Here is a 25,993-nt window from a genome sequence, read left to right on the forward strand (position 1 = left end):
TCTGTAATGCTAATTCCCATTGTCGCTAATGCATCCCACCTTACTACTCGCAATATAGTATTTATAGGTTACTGCATTTGTATGGGAAAATATGAACGAGTTTTTTGGATGGAATACTGCACGACCTTGGGAGTGCAGTATATCCATCCGACAAAACGAGTTTATATTTTCCCATACAAATGCAGTAACCTTTTTATTATATACTCATTTTCTTATTCTGCCTAAGGCTTAGTTATATAAACAAAATACATTACAAGAAACAACGTAAATGAATGTATGCCGTATTCCAAACTAAATAAACAAGCGTAGATTCGTCATTACATAGCAACATTATTAATGCGCACATAACTCCACCTGGATAAATTTGAACTTAGTCGCGCGCTCGACATAAATTTCGAAAGAAAATGGCGTGTCTAGATACAATTGAAATTTGCATATTGTGATTTAATGCGCATTGCAACGAATTTTCCATTTGATCTGGAGTGAATAGATTTTGGTATTTTGTTTCGATTCAACGAAAGTTCGTGATTTTGGACTGGATTCATCTATGCAAATTGTACATGAAATATATCGGATTGAAGCAGCGCGGTACAAGCGTGTTTACATCTGCAAGTGTGTTTGTTCTGCCATTGACTATTTGAAGTCATAATGTGGGGAAAATATGAAGTGTTTCAATTGCAATTATCAAAAAGACGCTATTGAATTTAATGTTCATTTCATTTTTAATGCAGTAGGGAAGATGTAATTGCGCTTGGAATATAGTCGAAATTACAGTACAATTTCGAAATGTGTAATCAAGCATGAGAACTCATGACATGGCTCATGTAATTCGGATTTGCAGAACTAAGAAAGTACATTTTGAGGAAATTCTGGATGTAAAACTTAAGTTTAATTTTTGCCATTCTTTTTACCAGTTAAAGGAGACTGTTTAAGCCTTCATAGCTTGCATGTTATTTGTAGGTACAAAGCAATTTTATGAAATCTGGTGTCTACCGCAAAATCTTAAACAATGCATCAAAAAGTTCATGTGGAATGTAGCAAAGCAGTTGGTATGTTGCAGTCCACGAAACATCTGCTTTAGTTCATTCAGAAACAAATTTAATCAACCAAAACTTATTGCGCCTACTATGCGAATGTACATAATTTGTTTACAAAGTAGTTCCTAATACACTATTGGGCACAGGTGTCCTGCGCGTGGGTGCAATATGAAGGTGTGCAATATCGTAAAATATTTAACGATTCTGATAATGTAAACTTAATGGAGAAAAATAAGCATATAATAAAACAAAATAAAGCATTCTAGACTATAAAATATTTCAAACGATATAAAATAAACTTACAATATATTCTTCAGTGTTGAAGATGCTACCATAAAATTAACATTACTATACTAAAGTAGCGTTTTTTAACGGGTTGCACACACACACAGATATATATATATATATATATATATATATATATATATATATATATATATATATATATATCAGAGGCGTAGCTGGGGGGGGGCAGGGGGGTACATATGTCCCCGGGCGCCAAGGTACAGGGGCGCCAAAATGAGGCTTACAACGTTACATTATAATAAGTAAACAAGGGTAATATTCAAAAATGTGATTAAACGGGGAGGGGGCTGGGGCGCCAATTTTATAGTTCGTCCCCGGGCGCAAAATATCATAGCCACGCCTCTGATATATATATATATATATATATATATATATATATATATATATATATATATATATATATATATATATATATATATTAACTCAGTGACAAAACAATAATCTATTCTAGTCTGACTATACATACCCGTTTGTTTATACCCCCTTACCGATTTCAATAAAGAAACATTTAATGTGATAAAAAGTGCACAGAACTAAGTCAATTGAATTATTGATTTATAATTTCTAACTGACTATGACCAGAATTGAATAATATTGGCATCCCCTGTACCTTTAATGCTTAACGGACTTTCCATACTAACACGGTGCAATATTGCGTACACTATCGGCTAGTTTATTTCCATCCGACAACATAATGACGTAGCTAATCCTATTCAGTAACTGCCGAATAATTCCGTAAATTACCATTACGTTGTGAGTTTGGAATTATATCCCTTTGCACACATGAACATAGAAATTAAACCGCTTGTTAAATCCACTTGAAAGGCAAATTTGTTGTCATTCTGTCACTTTGCTTGATTCGACATTGTAAATATCGGAAGCAGACATCTGTATGTACATCTGTAATCATACATGCAACCCTTTGCTGGAAATGGACTTGTTCAGGAACTGGTAATGGATCTCGATCATGTCCGTATATTATACTGAAAACTAATTTTAAGCGTGAAACGCGCAGATGATGACGGTGATAGGGACACTCTACTCAAGTCAAGTTAGAAACTGTAAATCAATGAATATATTGACTAAGTTTCTTGCACTTTTTATCACATTAAAGGTTTCCATTATTGAAATCAGTAGGGGGTACAAACAAACGGGAATGTATAGTCAGACTATACTATTATACGGAAATTCCAATAGAAATATATATTAAAGTGTTAGTACTGTTTGGTGGGAGTGGGAGACAAGCGTCACAATCCTCCAAAATGCCCCATTCAGCTTGCGTCTCTGATTGCCTCTGTCAACTAAAATCCATCCCCTGGCCTTCGCGAGTGGCTTAGATTTGAAGTCCGGCAGACCACGTTTTCCACTAACAGGAGAAGGGGTGAAGGCGGGCCACTGGCGCCTTAAAACCAGTTGCTTCGGGTAGATGGGACTCGTAAACCTTGGATGGCAGCTCATCTAGGAGAAGGAAAATTCCGATTCCAAACCTCTACTGCCTTGTGGCTATACCCAATCATGGGAAAGGCTAAGGGAGTAAATACCGACAGAAAATCCGGAGACGGAGTCCCTAAGGCGGTCTGACATTGACTTCAACGTCATTCCGGCAATTCCTGCGACGCCGTTGGTGCCAAGCTGTATCGGCATTCGTCATTCCCTTGGGCCCACCAGCTGCGTGGAGAGGGGGGATCTGCTGCATGGACAACAGCTGATTCTCCATACCACCCTGCCCAGGCTTCATAGCTCCACTTGAGAGGACACTCCAGCGTCGTCGTACGGTGTCGGCACAACACGAGAAGTAGCAGTTTACCAGTTCTAAGTCAAAGCTCGATTGGCGTAGAGCTTGGTGCCAGGGGTTACTTCTGACGGTGGGAGAGATCACCAGGTCTCACTGGACAGCTACGGCCCGCCTCAAGCTGGGCAGCCCCCAGTCAGTAAGGTGCTGCCCGCCATGGCCTGCCTGCTTCACTGGGTGCGTGGAGCTTAGAGAACCATCTCGACAAGTGGGCCACAAAACTCCGCACCAGGAAAGACTAAAAAAAGAAATAAGAAGATTGCAACTCTTCGTTTTGCAACCTGGAACATCAGGACCATGTGTCCTGGATTGACCACTGACCTACAGCAGATCGACGATGCATGAAAGACTGCCGTCATTGACAGAGAACTCTCCCAACTGAACATCGACATTGCCTGCCTCCAGGAGACCCGACTGGCTGACAGCGGCACCATCAGGGAAGCCAATTACACGTTCTTTTGGCAGGGGAAGCCCTCGGATGAGCCTAGGCAGCATGGTGTAGGCTTTGCCGTAAAGAACACGCTAATCGCCTTCATTGAACCTCCATCATCAGGTACTGAGAGAATCTTTGCCCTCCGGCTGTGAACATCCTTAGGCCCAGTCAACATCTTCAGCGTGTACGCCCCAACCCTCTGCTCCACCCTTGAGGAGAAAGACAAGTTTTATGAGGCTCCGGATCAGGCAATATCCAGTATCCCCAACAATGAAAGCCTGTACTTACTAGGAGACTTCAATGCTAGAGTGGGAGCTGACCATGAGGCCTGGTCCACCTGTCTCGGCTTTTACGGAAGGGGCAGGATGAACGAGAATGATCAGCGACTGCTGAGATGTGCTGCTCCCACAGCCTATGTGTGACCAACACTTTCTTCAAATGCAAGGAGATCCACTAGGTGTCGTGGAGACACCCACGTTCACGCCACTGGCATCAGCTAGACCTCATCATCACCAGGCGTGCAGAACTGGCCAGTGTCCTCCTCACCCGGAGCTACCACATTGCCGATTGCGACACGGACCATTCCGTCGTGGCCAGCAAGGTGCGAATATTACCCAAGAAGCTGCACCACGCTAAGAAGTGACCCACCCATGCATCAACAACTGCTGTGCAAGCAACATAGAGAAAACATTGCAGTTCATCAGCAAACTGAAGGAAGCCCTCACCAAAGTGACACGTGGTGACAACATTGACTCCAAGTGGTCCCATATCCGTGACTCTGTGTACAATTCAGCCATCACAGCTTACGGGAAGAGGGAGCGAAAGAATGTCGACTGGTATGAGGCAAACTGGGAGGAGATGGAGCCCGTGACTGAGGCAAAGAGGAAAGTCCTCATGGCATACAAGGCTGCACCTAACCCCAGAACACTACAAGACCTCAGGATTGCAAGGAACAACGCCCAGAAGACCGCCCGCCGCTGTGCCAACACCTACTGGCTGAACCTTTGCAACAGTATACAGACAGCTACCGACACCGGGGATGCAAGAGGAATGTACGAGGGTATCAGAAAGGCGACAGGCCCCCCCCCCCCAGCTACAAGACCGCCCCCCTCAAGTCCAAGACGGGCGAAGTCATCACAGACCAGGGGAAACAACTGCAGCGATGGGCTGAGCACTATCTCGAGCTATATGCAGCCCAAAACAATGTCACCGGAACTGCCCTGGATGCCATTCCAGACCTGCCCCCCTTGGAAGAGCTTGGAAAAGCCATCGATTGCCTTGCCTGTGGGAAGGCTCCTGGAAGCGACGGCATTCCGCCTTAAGTCCAGCCCCTACACATACTCATCCTTCTAGGTCCGGGCCTGTTTAACTCTACACTATTTTTAGCCGACCGTTCCGGCTTGACCTATTTATCGAATGTACTATTGGGTCTTTGCAGGGTTTTTATTTTCGTGGGGCAGTCCCTACTAATGTGACCGATTCCATTACAAGTATAACATTCTGTCTGATTTGTACTGGCAGACCTGGTGACTAGCTCGATAGGTAATATTCCTATCCTTCTTTTGCATATTCTCAAATGCCATATTTATCTGTCTTGTATTTTTGGTCGACAGTTTCATTACTGTGTCCACATATTCTTGAGAACTTTGGCTGCTTTTGTAGGGTTATCAATATTCGAACGCATGTTAATGTCTTCGCTTTCTTTCTTATTGCCTAGCTCGACATTACTCTGGGGCAGGACATGTTTAAATCTAAGAGCTCTGACGGGGATCTACTTATTTACAGGTTTCTGTAAATTTGCCAAGTCCCATCAAAGGCCTCATACTCAATGGCAATGACCACTTCAGCATCTACAGTTTTAGGATGGCCAAATTTAACATGCTTTCTAATTTTCTGACTCCCTAATCCAAATATTATCGATCTATCAAAATGTCTTCCCTAACATAAACGGGAATCGTCGGAAATGCACGACAAGCTAATCGCCTCAAAGCATAGCCAATGTCTGCAATAGACTCCGATTTTTCTCGTCGTCTAACCTCGCATGTATCAGCAGTTTCCCTTTCTATCAGACTGAATCTGTGTTATAAAGCAGCTTTAAGAAAGTCCAAGTTCCCTATTTTAGTTCGGTCTAAATCACCTAGTAACATGTGTGATACCCCTCTTAAACTCATTGCGAGTTGTTGAGCCCTTTTATATTTAATCCAATTTTTCCAATAAGAAACTTCCTCAAAATGGACAATATAATCCTGCAATTCCACGTTTTTTGTCATCTAATTTGTCAGGTTCGTTTTCTTTCCTAAATCGTTCGGTACCATCCAAATATTTATCTTGTCCAAATTCATTCATTTTGTTTCAATCATTGTGACTGAAGTCACCGTTTGAGCGATCGTACAGTTCAATTAGAATCGTGTATTGCCAAGTTTACGCCACGCCCACTTTACCTTGAATTGGGTAGTCTGGTTTCCTGACCTCTCTCCACACTGTAAGTGTAACGAAGTGGAGAGAGATCAGGGAACCAGACTAAGAATTAGCGCACACGCGACTCGTGACTCCGCGGCTGACATCACGTGACCACTATCTGCCGCCCAAGAACAAATTGGAAGTTGGACGCGCGGTATCATTTGTGCAACAGCTAGTTTGAACAACGGGAAATATTGCACAATATACTGTCGTCGCGGGAAGCATCTCGAGTCATAGAGCGATTTCTAGCATACGAATTGTTTTTATCGGCACAAAAGAAATGAGATTCCAAGTTGTCTGTTTTTGTGAAAGGGAAGCATTGTTTCAATTGGGCGAAGAACTCGTGTGACCGCGTGGCTGATTGTGCACATTCTGACTTGGATAATTTTTAGTGAGTTTCTTTACAGTAACCATGTTTCTTTTCATTGAATGCGTCCTGATATAACTCTTCACTTTTTACGGTGTTTTCATGTATGCATTTGTGTGCGACTGACTTTCACTGGTTTGCGTGCATAAACATGCATCACGGTTAGTGTGTTAAATGGATTCAGATGGATTATTGGCCATTCTTATCCTCAGTCGGTGAGTACATTTCATTTTCCCTAGTCATATCTCGTGAAGATCTGCTTCCTTGTGCTTGGAGTGAAAGTTGGGGGGTGGGCTAGTCCTACAATGTAACTTGTAAGACGTATCGCGTGTCATTTATGCTTTTGTGCGGGGGTGGGGTTAGTTCTTTGATGTAAGACGTATCACAAGTTACTTGTTTTAGTGCTACGTCTTACTACACATATACCGGCCTTGTATAGCGTGTTCCGATGACATCAGAACGAGTATTGTCTGACTATATTACATGCTCATTTCTTTGTACCCTCCCCCTCCTCCCGATTTCATTAACGAAAAGCACGAATAAGATCAGGAGCCGGCGGAGACCAAAGGTCTTATGCACTACATGTGCTGAACCGTCCGCAGATGTATCTGCGGATGATCGGACCGCGCGCTATTAAATAATAAATTTATTTAGACTAACCTTTGTATCAAGACGGTAAGTATATTCCCTCTTCTAATGACCCACTGCGTTAAATTCTTTAGTAGCTATGCGCAAGGTATTTAGAAAAACGCATTTTCTAGGTGCGATATTAACTTCTTTTGATTGATCATGGTTTCATTATTACATATTTATATCCCTTCCCCCCCCCCCACCCTAAGATATTACGCCTGGAGCTCTCCAAAATTTGAAATCTATAAATAACCTGCTGTCAAAATTTTCGACATTTGGAGATCAACAGTTTCCTCCTCAACAACGAGTTATTTACAAAAATGTAAAAAAAAATGGGAACATTTCTTATAATACCTTAAACTAAATGAATGTTAAAGTTTTATTACAGTTTTACATGTAAATAAAAAAATAAAAAAAACATTTAAAACGTGTATTCAAATTTTTCAGGTGTACGGTAATTTGGGGTAATTCGTCTCTGATTGTTCATTAGAATTCACATCGCTTTGAATTTATCCAAAATACAGGCACATTCCAAGTGAATAAAAAAAGCCAAATTCGTGTTACTATCCGTTGTTTCAATTGCACGTAAATTTGTTCTTAAATACTGAAAAGTAAATTAGAAAATGAGACTACTTAACGACACTTCGTTCAGGTAACGAAGGGGTTAGGATGTATTTATAACTATGTAGGTTGGTGCACAGGGGCTTGTATCGTTGCTGACAAAAGACTGGTCATACATGTACTATATAATAAATACAAGGAAGAACACTTCTCTCCTTTCTCATGTGACCCATTTAAGAATAAATGCTGTTATTTCAAGCTACATTTTGCATAGCGTAATAAGTTTGGTACCAATATTTAGCTCAGGCATTTGACTGTGTATCCCTGTCAAAAGTTTGACTAAATATCATACCTTTAAGGAATCCCAAATCATTTTCCCACGGTACGGCTCGACGTGTACCTGATCGCGCCCGCTTAATATTCAAGAACAACGCGCTGAATGGAATACTGCACTCTCATTGGCCAACTGAAAATGACGTACGCACCTGTTTATAAGTTATTCCGGGAAATTTAAATTGTTCAATTGTCCAGAAGAAGCAGAAGAAAAAAAAATGACGGAACACGTTGTTTCATGGTAAGAATGATCAGAATGTGAAGATCATCTTTTGTTTTAAATTTATTAAACAATAAAAGATCATTACTGTTTGCAAATATGAAAGTGATAGATGATTGTTGTCATAAATATCTGTCAATAATAGAAAATGTAAATAAAAGAAAATCTCTCCATTTCTGAAAAGTCTCTGCAGCTTGCCTAAAGCACCCTTTCAGACTTGAGATTTAAAGCATGCATTGATACATGTATCATTGTATATGAAAATTCATCATGAGAATACCCTTCCTTTCCTCTACATACAGTGACATGCATCAGTTTAGTCCTAATCATTTCTGTTATAAATTATGTGAATGTTTTCAGCATTTGTTTGCAGAATGCAACAAAAATATCCATGCATTCTGAAACAGATACTGCAATGTTGGGCTTCAATATATCATTACTTATATGAGAACATTTACAACATGTATTTTACAGATTTCTAAGATTGTAATTATTTGGTACCAAATGTAGGGTGGTTAATCTGTTTGAGAAATTTAGCATTTCCTATAGGTATTCCAGCTTGACTGGGGCAGTGTTGGAAGTGCTTTCCTACTAACTGGATGTCTAAAATGTTAGGATTTTAAGCATAATATCTTTACATTGTTCGTTGTTTATAAATTATTCCCTTAGTACACTAGGTTGCCAAAGTTTAATTGTCACTGAGGCATTTCATGAGGGTTTTGGGTGCATGATCACAGCTCGGTCTCTGTTTTGAAGAAAATATATTATTATAGGTATTTTTAAAGATCACACAGGGGGAGAAGATATTGTCGCAGCCCATGTACCATTCTGTCAGTCCATCATTCTATTAATAAATGTACTGAATATCCTCTAACGCTGCTGAATATAATGGCATGACACTATGGAATATGATTGATGTTCATCAGAAATGTTCATAAAAGTTTTAGAATTTGATATTATCTCTTATGTGGAGAAAAGTGGATAAGACACTGTTTTTCAGTATCTTCAAATTTGTATGCATCATAATTGAGAGCCATTATATTACCTATATCATGGATTTTAGGATAAATCCATTGGACCATGAACAATGTGTAAATACATTTTTCTCCTACATTCATAATGTTGCAAGTTGTAATTAACTCCATATTGTAATATACTGAATGCATGTAGGTCATAAATATAACACTGATCCAAACACTATATACATATTTCCATAGCATGAAGTTACTCCCATTGACATAGCTGGGAAGCACAGGAATTTGCAATTATGAGAAATATTGAAAATTCTAGTGCACTTATTGGTAGTACTGGAACTAATAAATAATGACATTGCCAATATTATTCCTTTATGACGTCACCTGAAAGTCTACAGTCTGGACATATCCATTCCTCCTCCTCCTGAAGCTCCTGTTCATCTCTGAGCAAACCAGTGCACTCATAATGATGCCATGTATCACACATGTCACAACAAACACTATCAACTATACAGTCCTCCTGACATCTTCCACGTGGCCACTTAGCTGTCTTTGATCATTTCGCTTTCCCATCTTTTTCTTTACTGCTTTTCTTTTTACTAGTTTATTCAGGCTTCCTTGTGGTTCTGAGGTGGAAGAATCATCTGATGTGTCTTTCCTCAACTGACTTTGCTTAGAGCTTACTTGTGCTTCTGAAGAAGAAGCTTTTACTTTACTGTCTCTTCTCATTTGAATTTGCTTCCTGTGTGCTTCTTCTTTCCTAGCCTTAACTTTTCTCTTGAATTCTCGTCTAAACTGTGCAGATGACATTAACAAATACTTACTACCTCCTCTTTTAACTTATGAACTTGTACAGAGAAATATTCATCATCTTCACTGTTAAAGATCTGTGACCACTGTTGGTTCAGTGTCTCATTTAGCAGAACCCTTGATGTTACAAAGTCATAAAAGCTTTTGCCATACAAATTTACATTTTCTACTGTTTCAAGTTTTCTGATGACTTTGTCTAACTCCTGGAAGAAATGAAAGGTTTTATCACTTACACAGCACAGACCATTCCTTACATTTTGCTTTCTCTGTATCTTGATCATGGAAACCTTATCTTCTGATGTTTCCATTAGGTCACTTTCATATTGGATGAGTGTATCTAACATTGTTGCTTGGTAGTACAACTGGTTCACATAATCTCTGAATTATTGCTGTACAAGTTTTTTCTCACAGCACTTCTTTTTCTATGTCTGAGTGATGCAACACGCCAACCTGCTATATATCTCAGTTTTGCTCTTCCACTGCTTGTATCTTCAAAGACTTTTCCTTCTTTCTGTGACTGTTCTATTGCTTATGCTTTTAATGGATCAGAGATATCAGCCACAAGTTTTGCTCTCGGCTTCATTAATATCTTAAAAGCAACTCTATAATGGATACATCTCAGATGTGTGCACAAAAAAGGCTGCCTTACATAACTTCTGTTCTCTTCTATACTGATAAACTTTGTGACTGCAGCATAAAATGAAGTCAGTGTTTGGTTCCTGATGTTTCCTTCTGACACAGTGTCTTGAAATAAGCATTTGAGCTTGAAGTCAATATTTCTGGCAAAAGACTCAGAGACATGCTTGTTGGCTTTAATACCATGTATTTCTGTATTCAAGTCATTCTGTTCCTGAGTATGTGGGATCTTATAAGTAATCATATCTAGCAGTTCATCTATATTTATTGCTGCAGGCATTGGGCTATCAGAAGTTTGTTTGAAAGTACTTTCAAGTATATCCATTGTTTTTATCACCTCTTCATCTTCATCACTGTCATTTTCAATATCTTTCTCTTCCACATCATCTGTATCATCACTGTTGTCAGCATCTCTGGTACACTCCTGTTTATTCTCAGGACAGTTTGAATGGCCTACAGAAATAGGCTTCCTACAGCATGTTTCATCAGCTGGACAAAATCGAGACTCATAAAATTTCTTGATAAACTGAGGTTGACTTCTGACTAGACAGAATCTGAAGTTCTTCACTCTTAGTCCCTTCGTTGATTTTGCCCAGCCAACAGCCACCCCAATTTGTCCAGGCATTGTCATGTTTCTGCAATCGACTTCAAGTCTATGTCATTCCTTGTGCTTTATGCACTGTTAATGCAAATGCAAGCTGAAGAGGCAACTGTTTCCTACAGGCAATAGTTTTTCCTTCCTCGGGTTTATAGACTGTAAAAATGTATCTTTGTATTTCAGTTGTCTTATCAGTTCTATGAAACTTCACTGTAGCACTGTCCTTATGCATCTCGACAACGATCCCTGCGAGTCCATTTACAAGTTCATCTGACAAATTCACATTCAGAATTATAGGAGCTCCTACTTTAAAGTACAAATCCTTCACAGCACGACAAGACAATAATGCTGCTATATCACCTTCATCTGCGCTGTGATATACCTTGACTTCACCTGGATAAAAGAAGAAAAGTTTTGACATACACACACTTTGATTTTATGTACATACTTTAAAGAATGTTTTACTGTATCTGAAAAGACATTTTCCACTTGCACTATATGAAGACTGAAATGTATATAACTATATATTTAATAACAGTGTTATGTACAAGTCATGCTTAAAATTTTTTGGAAAACATGCCTAACTTTTATCCATAACTATAATTTGTAACTGTATACAAGTAGTTTACATACAATTGGATGTCAGGGTTGCTTTTATTTACAATTAGATTGGTTTTTCCATTAGAATTACCAACGTGTCAAGTATGTATTTTCTTTTTAGAATATTATCAGGTGATTGTGTTTATATATAGGTAGTTCGTTAAATGGTAAACACCAACTCGTTCTTTTCTAACAATCAGTATATAAAGGAATTTATTTTAATAATCCGATTTTACAGTTGTGTTGTTCTAATCAAATAATATAATCAGAGAGGAATTGTTTATCAGAAATATTCATTGGAAGTATTCAAGTGTTCCATTATTTTTGGGGTAATATACAATTTTTGGAGGTATGTCCACTTGTTTAAAGATATTCTGGTTTATATCACTCATGTATGTCAGGACATTCTTCTTACTGTAGGTTGATAAAAAGACTCCAAGAAGATCAAGAGGGGACTATAATATTTAGTGACCTAATGAAAGACTAAAGGTGTAACATCAAAGGCACTTTCAACACTTATATTAAAACTTCTCTCTCATATAAAGAAGGTCAGACGATGCAATTCAGGCAAGAAGGAAGTATTTTATGAGGGACTTTCTTACATCTCAAAAGAGAATTATCCGAATGATGTAAAGATAACTTTTGATGAACTAAGAACCTGTATTCCTAGAGATGTGACAATTCCACCCTCATTGAAAGATTTGATAATTGATGTCGTATCTTCAGTTAATGTCACTGGCAGTATTATCATGAAAACAATCAATATATCAGAAACAAGGTGGACACTTACTGTAAGAAACAAAACTGTTGACCTGAGTAAATTAGGTATTAGCGATGAATTTTCATGTTCACAAAGATGTCTGCAGAGGATCATAGACATTGTCAAGAAGATGTCTTTATGCAGTAGTGTGTCAAAACTGGACGTCTCTTTACTGGAAACTTCACTGACAGTAACTGAAAAGGTGAAACAGCACAATTCAGATAATTATATATGGGTGCTGCGTTCAAAATTTTGTCATCAGATTGTTCCGTGGGGATTAACCAAATATTGTCGACGCTGTCAGTCACAGCACATTGAAAGAGCCAAGCACACATGATAATGACAAAGGGGAGACAGTTGAACTAAGTGATGAAGATATCAAAGACCTCGAGAAATGTTTAGAACAGTGCTTTCCCAATGCACCTGAGGATATGAAACTTTTACTTAAGTCTCAATCTGCTGCTCTAAAGGCAGATAGTCCAAATGGAAGACGATGGAATAAGAGAGTGATTAGCATTTGCCTGGCACTATGGGTAAGGAGCCCACGAACATACCAGGATATAGTAGACAGTACCATGATGATCCTTCCAACAGGTCGGCATTTAAGAAGGTACAAAAACAGAGTTCCACAAGAAGCAGGACCACAGGATGAAGTTTTTCTGTGGATGTACCAGGCTGCAAAAGATGCAAATGTTCCTGAGGAGGGATGGGCTGGTGGTTTGATTCATGATGAAACAAAAATTCAACAGGATCTTGTACTGGATATGAGAGGTGGCAAGCCTCATTTAGTTGGATGGGTTGACACTGGGGATGAAGGCAATGATCTGAGAACTGTAGAACAGGGAAAAGTTGAACAAAAGCTAGCAACAGAAGTAATACAGATATGTTTCTTGGGATATACTGGCTTCAGTTTCCAGTTTGTCATTATCCAACATGTAGGGTGAAAGCTTCTGAACTGCACATCATGATATGGGATGTCATTGCTAGGTTGCAGGATTGGGGATTTTCTGTAGATTACATCTTACAGGATGGTGGTGAAGAAAACAGGCAATTTATAAAATCTCATTTCATAGGGAATCCATTAGATAGTAAATACATGGCTGTAAACTTAGTGAATCCAACTAAATCAGTTGCAGTGTCCCAGGACTTTTCGCATAATTTGAAAAAAAATCAGAAATGGTGTAATGAAAAGAGGTGACATAAAGGGTCTTCATACAAGGAAGCTGAAACTGAATGGAAAGTACACTTTGTCGGAAGACTGGATCAGTGCAGTTCACTGGGATCGGGAGGTGCACAGCAGACCAATACATCACAAAGTTTCAGATGCTCACTTGTACCCAAATTCAGCAGAGAAGATACGAAATCATCTGGCAGAAGAAATGTTGGATTCTAATGCTCTGTTCCTGATGAAGAGTTATCAGGCAAGCTTACCAGATGGATCACACTTTAACCCTTTACCTCATATAAGCGTCTTTGGATGCCCCTACTCCATTCGCATGGAAGCGCCTTTTGATGCCTCTACAAGATTCGCATAGAAGGTCCTTTTGACGCCTGCTGTAAACATCAGCCATTTTGAGCTAGTATTCATGGTGCCACCTTCAGGGAAACCCCCCTATTAGATACTACATTCATTTCTGCGAATGACAATTACGTCAGATCACGTCGCTATGTATGCACTGGTCGATATCTGCTATTTAAAGTAACTGGGTCGTAATCTCCACTCTCCAAAATGGCAGCCGCGGATTCATTCAGAATGTACAAAGTTTTCACGATTAGAATAACAACCACAAAATATTCAATAAATTAGGTAAAGTCTCTGATATTGATGTAGGCAGCAATTAGTTTTTATAAATTATCAAATTCAGATGACTTAGTGATACAGACGCACACAAAAACCTTGTAAATTTCGAGTATTGGAAATGGCTGCTACGGTTGGTCATGCAGCCTCACTGACATGACGGTGAACGAGTTCTCTCAAGATTTTAAAGCAATAAAAAATTATTCTGTGATAAATAATTACACAGCTTTAACAATCGGACTTTACTCGTAAATTTTTCCACATATAATATACATGTACCAAAAATGTAAAATGGTTAAAATTGTTGTTAAATGTAACATACATACACTACATTGCTTAACAGTTAACAGGCAGGATTTTATTCAGTACTTACGAAGTTTTCACAATTAGAATCACAACCACGAAAGATTCAATAACTTAGGTAAAGGCTCTGATATTTATATAAGCAGCAATTAGTTTTTATTGATTATCAGATTCAGATGACTTAGTTTTGCAGACGAAAAACATGTAAATTTCGAGTATGGGAAATGGCAGCTACGGTTGGTCACGCGGCCTCATTGACAGTACGGTGAACGAGTTCTCTCAAGATTTTAAACCACATAAAATATTCTTCCGTGAAAAATAATTACACAGCTATAACAATAGGACTTTACTCTTAAACTTTTCCAGATATAATAGATGTGTACCAAAAACGTAAATGGTTAAAACTGCTGTTAAACGTAACACCACTACATTGCTTAACAATTCATAGGCAGGCCTATGTGTATGCGGTCTGCTAGGTAACAGGTGTTCTATTTATAGCGTGCTGCACTTACTCAGTATGCTCTATGAGGTAAAGGGTTAACAGTACAATAGAACTGCTAGAAAATACCAGTAAAAATATCTATTTTCAGAGATCATAGGTCTGTCAAGATTGTTGATGATGAGCGTCTGCAGTATTTGTACCCTATTTTGCAATGGTTTACAAATTGGCATATTTCAGCCAAGAATGATGAAAGCATAGCCAAGGGCGAAAGATCAAAAAGTTTATTATCGATTCAGTGCTGTGATGATGTGGGATCTCTGTTAGTAACATTTCCAGAGATATGCAAGAGACATCTTGAGGACTTCCCTCATGGTGGGGTAGTGCCATCAAGGTTTAATATTGACGCATTGGAAAATCACTTCTGTCAAGAACGTGGCCTTCACAATGGGAATGTTACACATCCTTCTTACTCAACGTATTGTTCAACGGTCAATTCTGTCATACTGGGACAGTCACTGAAATCTAGAGGCAGAAAATCAACTAGTGGTATTGCTGCAGCTAAACCATTTACTTTTTATATGAATGAACCTTTAACAAAGAGGAGAAAAAAGCAGGAGTATCACAGAGTTTAAGTTTGCTGCTTTCATACAGCATGCACCTTAGAAGAAAATGTATGCTGTTAAATGTAGCCTTGTTTGTGAAAAGAAAATGGGTTTAATCAGGGCTACTGTAGTGTGTGTCTGTGTGATTTGGATTTTTAACGTAACTTTAAAAAAATTTCAGTCACATCACCATGATGTCTGAAGTGTGCCAGTTTATAGTCATATCTAGCACTGGGGCATCACACCGCAGACATGTAGTATTAGGTCTCACCCAGTCACATTATCCTGACACCAGGTTGACAAGTCCTAACACTGATCGCTTAATGTAGAGCGCTGAGTGAGAAAGATGTAAGTACCATTTTTATAAGTCTTTGGTATGATTCAGTCAGGGTTCGAACCAGCAACCTACCACATCTGAGGCAGATGCTCTAACCACTAGGCCACTGGAGCAGTCAGGACTGATGTAGAAAACATTTTCAAGATATTATTCTTGATGCTACAGCGATAGTATAACAGCAGTGGTCTGACTTTTACTGAGAACTTAACGAAGAATTTAATGTGACTCGGACCTGATTTCAGTGGCATATGGAAAGTTGGAGTCCATAAATAGATATAGAGAAAAGCATATTTATGGAACAGTCCCTGTATGGCAGCAGTCTTTCCAAAAAGTTGAAATTTATGACAGGGACAATAAAAAGCTACTGCGAGCAGTTGACATTGTAAGTTAATAAGGGATCTGCATTTACCTTCCATGTCCAGTAAACTGTCCGAGTTGCACTTTTCAACAACATAATTTAGGGCAAACAATTTGATGGGCTGATCACCATGTGGTAGTGGATGTTCCAGTCTTTGTAGCAGACTTTCTGTGTCTTTAGATAACGGTACACCCTCACTTAGTTCATGTACAGCTTTGATTAAGTCTCCTGTAAGGTGTTTAAAAAACAAATATGTGTGAACTCTGTATTTTGTTTATTTATTTCACAAATATTTTGTTTATATATTTCACAGGCAAATTTAAACATGTCACCTGTGTAAAAATAGCAACGTGAAAATTTTGCTGCAAATGTATTTAGAAAAGGCTGTGTTTGTATGCATGTGTTTCCATGCTTACCTGCTCTGACCTTCATCCCAAAGTCCCAAGTTTGAGCCTATTGCCTCTTGAGCAGGTCCTTAAAGGATAAAGAGCTGGATGTGTGACCTCATCTTTGCGTGCCCATATATATGTGTGTGTGTGTGTGTGTTATCTTAACAGTTATTAAGATATTATGGGGAGTAGAATAAGAATGTACCCCCTTGGTCAATTTCATTTGCATGCATACATTTTTTTCTCAATGATCAGTCATTTATATATGGTAACATAGTGTGAATCTCAATAGTTTATAAGTTCTGACAAAAGGGATATGATCCTTGGGTATAGACAATGACCTATTCGTACAAGTCATCCCCAAACCAAAATTGCAAGCTTGTTTTAAAGCTTGCAGCAAGCTTGCCACAAGCTTATTTATAAAGCTTGCGGCAAGCTTGTATTTGGAACATTGCAGCAAGCTTATTTAATAAAAGTGTCATAAGCATGCACAAGCTTGCAAAAGCTTAAGCTTGCACAAGCATGTGCAAGCTTGTACAAGCATGCACAAGCTTGTTATTTATTTACCTAGTACAAAGTATACACAAGCTTGCGCAAGCTTGTTACTATCTTGTGCAAGCTTGTTACTAGCTTGTTGCAAGCTTGCAGAGATTTCTTGCTACTAGCATCTGGGCTTTCAAAAATCAGACATGATTGTGTTTTCCCCCCTTCCAAAAAACCCCCTGAAAATGTGAAGTGGGGGGTCTGGGAGTCCGGAGGCCCCTGTCCAAAAATGCATTTTAGACTCAACTGCTCCTGGTGGACCATGTTATCATAATATATTGCAAAGTTTTACTTCATTCCAATGAAGTAATCTGCATATTTAATGATTAAATAATGTAATCTTATAGATGCAATGCAGTGGAAAACAAATCTGTTCCGCCAAAACATTAAGTTTAATTCCATTGTTCAAGTTTATTCATTCACTGCAAGCTTACCCAAGGCTGCAGAAGCTTTATGTGTTCACCTAGCTGCAAGTGTCACGCCCCTATGAAATGATCATGAATAATGAATGAACTGGCATGAACTGTTCATGAACTTGGTTCAAGAACCATTCATGAAAGTTCATCAAAAGGTTTATGAATTATTCTAGAATGTGCATGAACTGAAAACAGTCCACAAATTGGATCATCATCATTCATGAACAAGTGCATGAACATATTCATGAACTATGATGAACAAAGTTTTTCAATGATTCATGACTTCATGAACAGTGCCTATAAAACAAAATATGATTACCTGTCAAGTCACAAATACGTATTTCATCCTGAATCATACAATAACCTTAGATGGGGGATGGGGTTAATACAGTATAAAATGCAACATATTATCTTAAAAACTGTATTTGATTTCAGAAAAATTTAAACTGACGAGTGATATTCTTTTTTTTAACCCTTAGCAACACTTTTTGTATGTTCTGTAATTTTTCTTTGAAAAATGTTCAAGAGATATTGGGGCAGTTGCCTGCAATCAACTGTTGAAGCGTATTTCATCGTCATGGGGCTGTCTTTCAGCTGGGGTTTCTCCTGACCAATCTTCTTCCAGAGACTGACCTGTCTGATAACTCTTTTGTGAAGATGTTCAGGGTCTATAATTTAATGAAATCCTGTCCATTGTCACTACTGAATGTCTCCTTCTGCAACTTAAGCTGTTCCATCCGATTACTGTTTGGATCTTTAACATTGTTGCAGCAGTCACAATTTAATGTCTCTTTCATCTTGGATCCTCCAGTTTTCAAATTTTCCTCCTTAACCTACAAACTTCATCCTCTAACAATTTTACTTTTCTGCTGTCTGGTCTGAAAAAAAAGGTAAAGTTAGTTAATTACAGATAATCTCTAATCAACATTGTTTTTAGCACATTATCATTGTACCCCACTTTACTTACTGGAATAATATGATCCAACTCAAAAATGATTTAATCCCTTACACATAATACTGAGCATTTATATTATTGCAGAATTTTGTCACTATTTTATATTAATTGAATCTGTCTAGCCATAGGTATAGTCACAGGAGACGGATATTTTATTCAGTAAAATATGACAATTTTTTTGACAACATCGTTACACTAAATAACTGTATATATTACAGATAACGGTTATTTCATGCTTTCAAATATTTTCGCCATTTTTTATTGATAAAACGCCAGACTTGTGGTATAGGCCCTTAGTATGTCACTAATGCATCCACTCCGACTCCGCATGTTGCGTATAGCTGCTTCCGGTTTCATCACGTTGTTATTTGCACTTTTATTGTGAACAGTTTCACGCATTAACTATTTTCTTAAGGTTTTTTTTTAAAATTACCAAATTACATCAGATTATAGAAATAGTGATGTCATGTAAAAGAAAATGATCTCGAACATCTCAACTCTTATCGATATCGTTCCGCGTCTGGTATCGAGAACTGGGGGTGGGGTGGGGTGGGGGTGATAATGTTTAGTGATTTTCAAAACTTCGATGAGCAAGTTTAAATTAGGTCTGAACAAAATCGTGTCATTAGCTTGGTTATAAATAATATGATGTCATATATAAACCAATAAAATATCCATATAACTTCTACTGAAATAATCATGAATGACCAAGAAAAAGATACTCACCGTAATTTTGGTCATCCAGGCTTGGTACGCTTTTCCGCCTAATTTTGCTCTCACCAAATCATTTCCTTCATATTCTTCAAAATCGCTTCTCTGCACTTCTACTTACTTTAAAAAAATGATATTGAAAATATTCTCATCTGTCCATTCCATGGGGTCCTCAGTTTTTGTTCGAGGTTTTTGCCTAACCATCTGCATGATCTTTGCTTTCTGAGGAAGCTTAACTGTTGAAATCGCACGCATATATTAACCAATCATATCACGTTTTTTTTCATAGTCATCCAATCAGGATAATCGTTGTTAATATATTTTGGTTTTTACTGCAAATTGGCAGCCAGTGACTAAGTCAATAGAATATGCAGTTTATAACAGTAATGGAGAGAAGAAAAAAAAACTTAGGACAAAGTCATTGAAAGCTTTTTAAAGCAAATACATTTTGTTGATGCTGGCAAGAAAATATTTTCCCATATTAATCCAGAAATACTCAGGTTAAGTACACAAGTATTGAATTAAAGATCTGTATGAACATTTATACAGTATATCATTTTAAAAAAAGACAAAAAAATTCACCTTTATTTAAATTTCACTAATATTGTGAGAAGTTTGTATGATAAATTTTCATGAACATTTTATGAATATAATGATATAGATATTTAATATACATTTTTTAAAGAAATACCATGGTATTGCATCAGAGTACTTGAGTTGTTCATGAACCATTAGTTCATGACATTTCAGGAACTTCAAAGATATTATAATAGTTCATAAAAATTCATCAGTGTGTTCATGAACTTCAAGTACATGATTCATCAAAATTCTTGAAGTTCATGAACTTAGTTGAGGAACTTTCATGATCACTTCATGATTGTTCATCAAGTCATGAATTTGTTTTCATAGGGGCGTGACAGTGATGGTGCCTGCTACTTGGATACATGGTCTCAAACTTTCACAAGAAATGGATATATATATATATATATATATATATATATATATATATATATATATATATATGAAGAAACTTGTTGCAAGCTAGTTTAAATTTACTTTCTGAAACATACAAGAAAGCTTGCGCAAGCTAGTTTTACTTTATGAAACAAACAAGAAAGCTTGTGCAAGCTAGTTTTAATTTCTGAAGCAAACAAGAAAGCTTGTACAAGCTTGTGCAAGCTTGCGGTTATATCCAGCTAGCTTGCCCAAGCCTGCACTTGCTTGTACAAGCTTGCGCAAGCATCCGTGTTAGCTTATAAACATCAAACTAGCTTATTGCAAGCTTGCCACAAGCTTTCAGCAAGGATGCATTTTGGTTTGGGACTGCATGTTTTTATTTGTCTCTAAATGGCCATAAATTCTATATATGGTTATATGATGGGGATTTCATTGTCATGATGAGGTTTGTATAATAAGCATTATATATGACACCTCTTATGCAAATCTGTACTAACCCATTTTGATCATATCTGTAACCAACTACATAAATCATAATATGTGTGAATGTTTATGCATATATATTAATTTGCATCCATCCCCTCTCCATACCCTCTCTCTGTCTCTCTCACACTCACACACATGTATAAGTTCTCTTCTGAATTGTGTCTGAGTTGTTGTGGATAACTTGGTGTAAGACACTGAATTCCTGGTGTGAAAATCAGAGAAAGTAAAAGTATGGTGTTGTAATAGACCTGGGGCTCTAAAGCTGTAATAGGATGGATGGGAAGGGTGGTTTTTCTATGTCATAAATTTGACATGTTGTTCATGTCAATGAACATATAAACTGCTGAAAGAATGAATTTAAACATTGTAATGTATCAGAAGTGTATAGATCGCGACTTACCTTGATATCTGTATTAAACCGTTCATGTTTATGTCAACTGTGATTGCCGGTCATGTGGTAACATGCGTCATGAAATTCAACCTCGCACATCGTTAAATACTCACAAAATCTTCTGGAATCTTATTTCATATAATTTGTCACACCAAGAAATATGTTTACCACCCTTAAATTCCCATGACAACTCGTCATTTGAATAGCACTAAGCTCTATTCCAACAGCTGACATCACGAAAATACGTCTGCAGGCAAGATGGCCGACACTAGATCACACGACCGGTTCCACACAGTAAATTTATCAAGTGCACATTTTTTAAATTAAATTTCGCTTGTTGATTGTAAATGCTGGCCTTCTTTTATAGTAGAATAAGTATGTTTTGAATATGTAATGGTGTATTCTTCGTTTTTTTGCTGGTCAATATATTTTCAAGTACGTTGACGTTTGACGGACGCTACAAAATACGTAATGTTTATATATTTGCTAATGACAGAGTGTGAACGGACAAGTGATGATAGTTAAATTGTATATTAACCCTCAGTTTGTGTCGCTGGTTGTAGAGTATCTGTTCAGCACCACCAGACCTGTTCAGCGTCCCAGACAAGCAGTGATTGGTTATGTTTACATCACATGACTACTTTCCAAAGAGTATAAATAGGAGTTAAATTCGAAATTCAGCAGATAGCTGTCAACATCAGCGCTTTAATCGACATCTCTCCACCATTGAGGTAGTTATAATTACAATTTTATTGGATCGCGTTAAAAAGCTCACAGATACTTATAAAAATAAGACAAGTGTAGTAGCGCCTTTCTGATGTCACTGCGCTATGGGGAATTAGTCACAAGCAAGCGGGTTTCTTCTTTTTCTACCTTTAATGAAGTATGTTGCCCCTAGTTCTTCATGCTGACTCCCTGCACTATGTTTGACCTGGTTATTTAAACAATCCTAGCGGACTTCAGAGAAAACATTCCCTGAAGACCTATTCTAAACTGATATTCAGATCTGATTGTGTTAGGTGCAGACTCTTTATCCAACTCTAATCTACATATCAAAATGCACAGAATCTAAATTTTGTAATCCAAAATAAAGCCATATGTGTACTCTCCATACACACTCTTTTCTCACTGATGCTGTGTGTTAGAATTTACAAAAATATTATTTTGAGTATGAAATTACTTGTAAACTTTATCCTCTTGAACAAATTACTTCAAAATTAAACTATAACTACCCAACTCTGTTTTAAGCACTTTATACCTACTAAAAGAGATTCAAATTTCCCTTCAAATGGTCACTAATTTTAATGTTAAAGTATTATGGCAAACTTGCTATAATAGATTTTAATTAGCTTTACAAACACATCTTCCAACTGTCCTACTGACTCCTTTGTTTCAATTTCTCTGGACTGTAACTTGACACCATAGCATCTGAATAGCTGCTGGTAACCTAGTATTGACCCCAAATCTCTGCCTCTAAATCTAACAGTGACTGTAGAGTTACTCCTCTATCATAGACATACTGTTATTAAATTTATGTAGAGAATTTAGCAAATTTATACACAAATATATCTTTCCTTCTAAAACTAATATAAATACCATAGCACTTAAAATAACTAAATTTAGCCCTATAATACAAGTCTACAAATTTTAATTTCTTTATTCTCAAAACTAGACTGGAATTATATATAGTACAACAATAGGAATCAATTCAATTCAAACAAATTCAATTCACTGCTATTGAGTCAAGCTTAATATAAAAGTAATATGGTGCCACATAAATAAGCAGCTATCTCCCGCCACACTAAGAATTTAGGGTTAACTTTCAAAATACTCCGTGGGTCGTCCATTTCTCGCTGAGTGATTATGTTAAGGTTATGAAGGCCAGCATATTATAACATTTGTATATTGCATAGTTACACGTAATCAAACACATACATTCATGTTTTAGTCATATTTCTTGTACTAAGCATCTTACCACAATTTCATAGTCAAAAATAAAAAGGTCCTGACTTTGAGCATTCTTGCAATTTATTATTACGTTTACACAAGTTAGCCCATACCCCCCCCCCCCATCTGTTACAGTATGAAATGAAGATGAAATTACTGATTGAAACATGTGTTGTCTATTCCAAGTATCTTTAACCCTTTACCCCAAACAAGCACCTTTGGACGCCTTTACTCCATTTGCATAGAAGCGCCATATGACGCTTTTACTCAATTTGCATGGAAGCGCCTTTTGACGCTATTACTCCATTCACATCGAAGCGCCTTTTGACACCCTATCTACACATCATCCATTTTCTATTGGTTTTGCTAGCGCCACCTCCTGGGAAAACCCTATCCTGATAACTATAGGCATCGTGGGAAAATTAAGTCACGTTAGATCACACGGTCGCTATTCAACATAATGTCGTAATCGGCAAGCTAAAAATAGTAACACGGTTAGATTCACCTAATTCAAAAAGATTGAGTCAACAGATTTCGTTCTGCCGTTTCTTGAAAGTTCTGAAGATGAAAATTTTAACTTCGAAGGCTTCAGTGAGGCAGATATTGGTTCTGATATTGATTTCGATAATGTGGATTGTGATACTTCGTCAGATTCCGACGATTCGTGTGCTATTGCCGTGGATTTCGAGCCTTTTGATGTAGAGGTCGAGGTAGGCCATATTTGGTCACATAATTTCGATGTCGTGACGGTAAATGAATTAGTGCACACATCAGGACCAATACTGCCGCAGGTAATTGATGTTAATATAGCTTCAGCTTTTGATTTTTTCAGCCAATTGTTCACGCCTGAAATGATTGCAGATATTTCAAATCACACCAATAACTATGCACGTTTTAAAATGGGGCAGTTGAGGGCAGACAACACGCGGTGGGTTGAAACCACTCCTGCGGAAATTAGAGCCTATCTCGGCATCAGTGTCTTAATGGGAATTAATTACTTGCCGGATTTATCTATGTACTGGTCCGCAGACAACTTAATTGGCAATGTAGGAATTCAGAATGTTTTAACATGCAACCGGTTTCAAAAGTTGAGCCACTATTTTCATGTGTCTGCTAGAGAAAATGAACCCGCTAGAGATGCCCCAAACTTTGACCGGCTATACAAAGTACGGCCAATCATACAACAAGTTAGCGAGAAATTCCCTCAGTATGACAGTTTATCCAGAGAGGTATCTGTGGATGAAGCTGTGGTAAAGTTCTCTGGACGTCTCTCTTTTCGCCAATACATGCCTGCAAAACCCATAAAGAGGGGAATCAAAATTTGGATGCTCTCTGATGCTAATACTGCCTATATGTCACGATTTCATGTTTATCTTGGTAAGCAAGGTAACAATAACAACCCTGAACGTGGCCTTGCTTACAATGTAGTAACTAAGCTGACAAACTGCATGGCCGTAACCATCATGTATATTTTGATAATTATTTTACAAGCATCAATTTGTTGGAAGATTTACAAGCAAATGGCTTGTATGCATGTGGGACAGTCAGGTTAAACCGTAAAGGTTTTCCTAAATCTTTTAAGAAATCAGAGGCAATTAACCCTTTACCTCATACAAGCGTCTTTGGACGCCTCTACTCCATTTGCATGGAAGCGCCTTTTGACGCCTTTACCAGATTCGCGGGGAAGCGCCGTTCGACGCCTGCTGTAAACATCAGCTATTTTGAGCTAGTTTTTGTAGCGCCACCTTCGGGGAAAACCCCCCTATTAGATACTACATTCATTTCTGCGAATGACAATTACGTCAGATCACGTGGTCGCTATTCATGCACTGGTCGATATCTGCTATTTAAAGTAACTGGGTCGTAATCTCCACTCTCCAAAATGGCAACCACGGATTTCATTCAGTACGTACGATGTTTTCACGATTAGAATAACAACCACGAAAGATTCAATAAATTAGGTAAAGTATCTAATATTGATGTAGGCAGCAATTAGTTTCTATAAATTATCAAATTCAGATGACTTAGTGATGTAGACGCACACGAAAACCTTGTAAATTCCGAATATCGGAAATGGCAGCTACGGTTGGTCACGCGGCCTCACGGACATGACGGTGAACGAGTTCTCTCAAGATTTTGAAGCACATAAAAAAAAATTCTTCTATGGAGAATAATTACACAGCTATAACAATCAGACATTACTCTTAAATTTGTCCACATATAATATATGTGTACCAAAAATGTAAAATGGTTAAAATTGTTGTTAAACGTAACATACACTACATTGCTTAACAGTTCACAGGCAGGATTTCATTCAGTACTTACGAAGTTTTCACGAGTAGAATCACAACCACGAAAGATTCAGTAACTAAGGTAAAGGCTCTGATATTTATGTAAGCAGCAATTAGTTTTTATTGATTATCAAATTCAGATGACTTAATGATGTAGATGCAGACGAAAAAAATGTAAATTTCGAGTATGGGAAATGGCAGCTACGGTCGGTCACGCGGCCTCACGGACATGACGGTGAACGAGTTCTCTCAAGATTTTTAAGCACATAGAATATTCTTCCGTGAAAAATAAGTACACAGCTATAACAATCGGACTTTACTCTTCAATTTTTCCATATATAATAGATGTCTACCTAAAACGTAAAATGGTTAAAACTGCTGTTAAATGTAACACCACTACATTGCTTAACAATTCACAGGCATGCCTATGCGGATGTGGTCTGCTAGGTAACGGGTGTTCTATTTATAGTGTGCTGCACTTTGTCACTATGCTTTATGAGGTAAAGGGTTAAACAGCAACCTGGATATGTTGACGAAAATTTGACTTGGA

The 25,993-nt window shown here is 37.8% G+C and overlaps 1 long non-coding RNA gene across 1 annotated transcript in view; it reads left to right on the forward strand.

The window, feature by feature from the left end:
- Positions 1-6,220: 6,220 nt before the first annotated feature.
- The window catches only part of LOC149798351 (uncharacterized), a 99,475-nt gene continuing 79,702 nt past the window's right edge, over positions 6,221-25,993 (forward strand). The window contains exon 1 of the long non-coding RNA XR_016421643.1: positions 6,221-6,610. This is a non-coding gene — a long non-coding RNA (uncharacterized LOC149798351). The remainder of the gene's footprint in view (positions 6,611-25,993) is intronic.

Source organism: Sinohyriopsis cumingii, chromosome 6 (assembly GCF_028554795.1).
Source record: "Sinohyriopsis cumingii isolate HCF-2022 chromosome 6, ASM2855479v2, whole genome shotgun sequence".
Lineage (NCBI taxonomy): Eukaryota > Metazoa > Mollusca > Bivalvia > Unionida > Unionidae > Sinohyriopsis > Sinohyriopsis cumingii.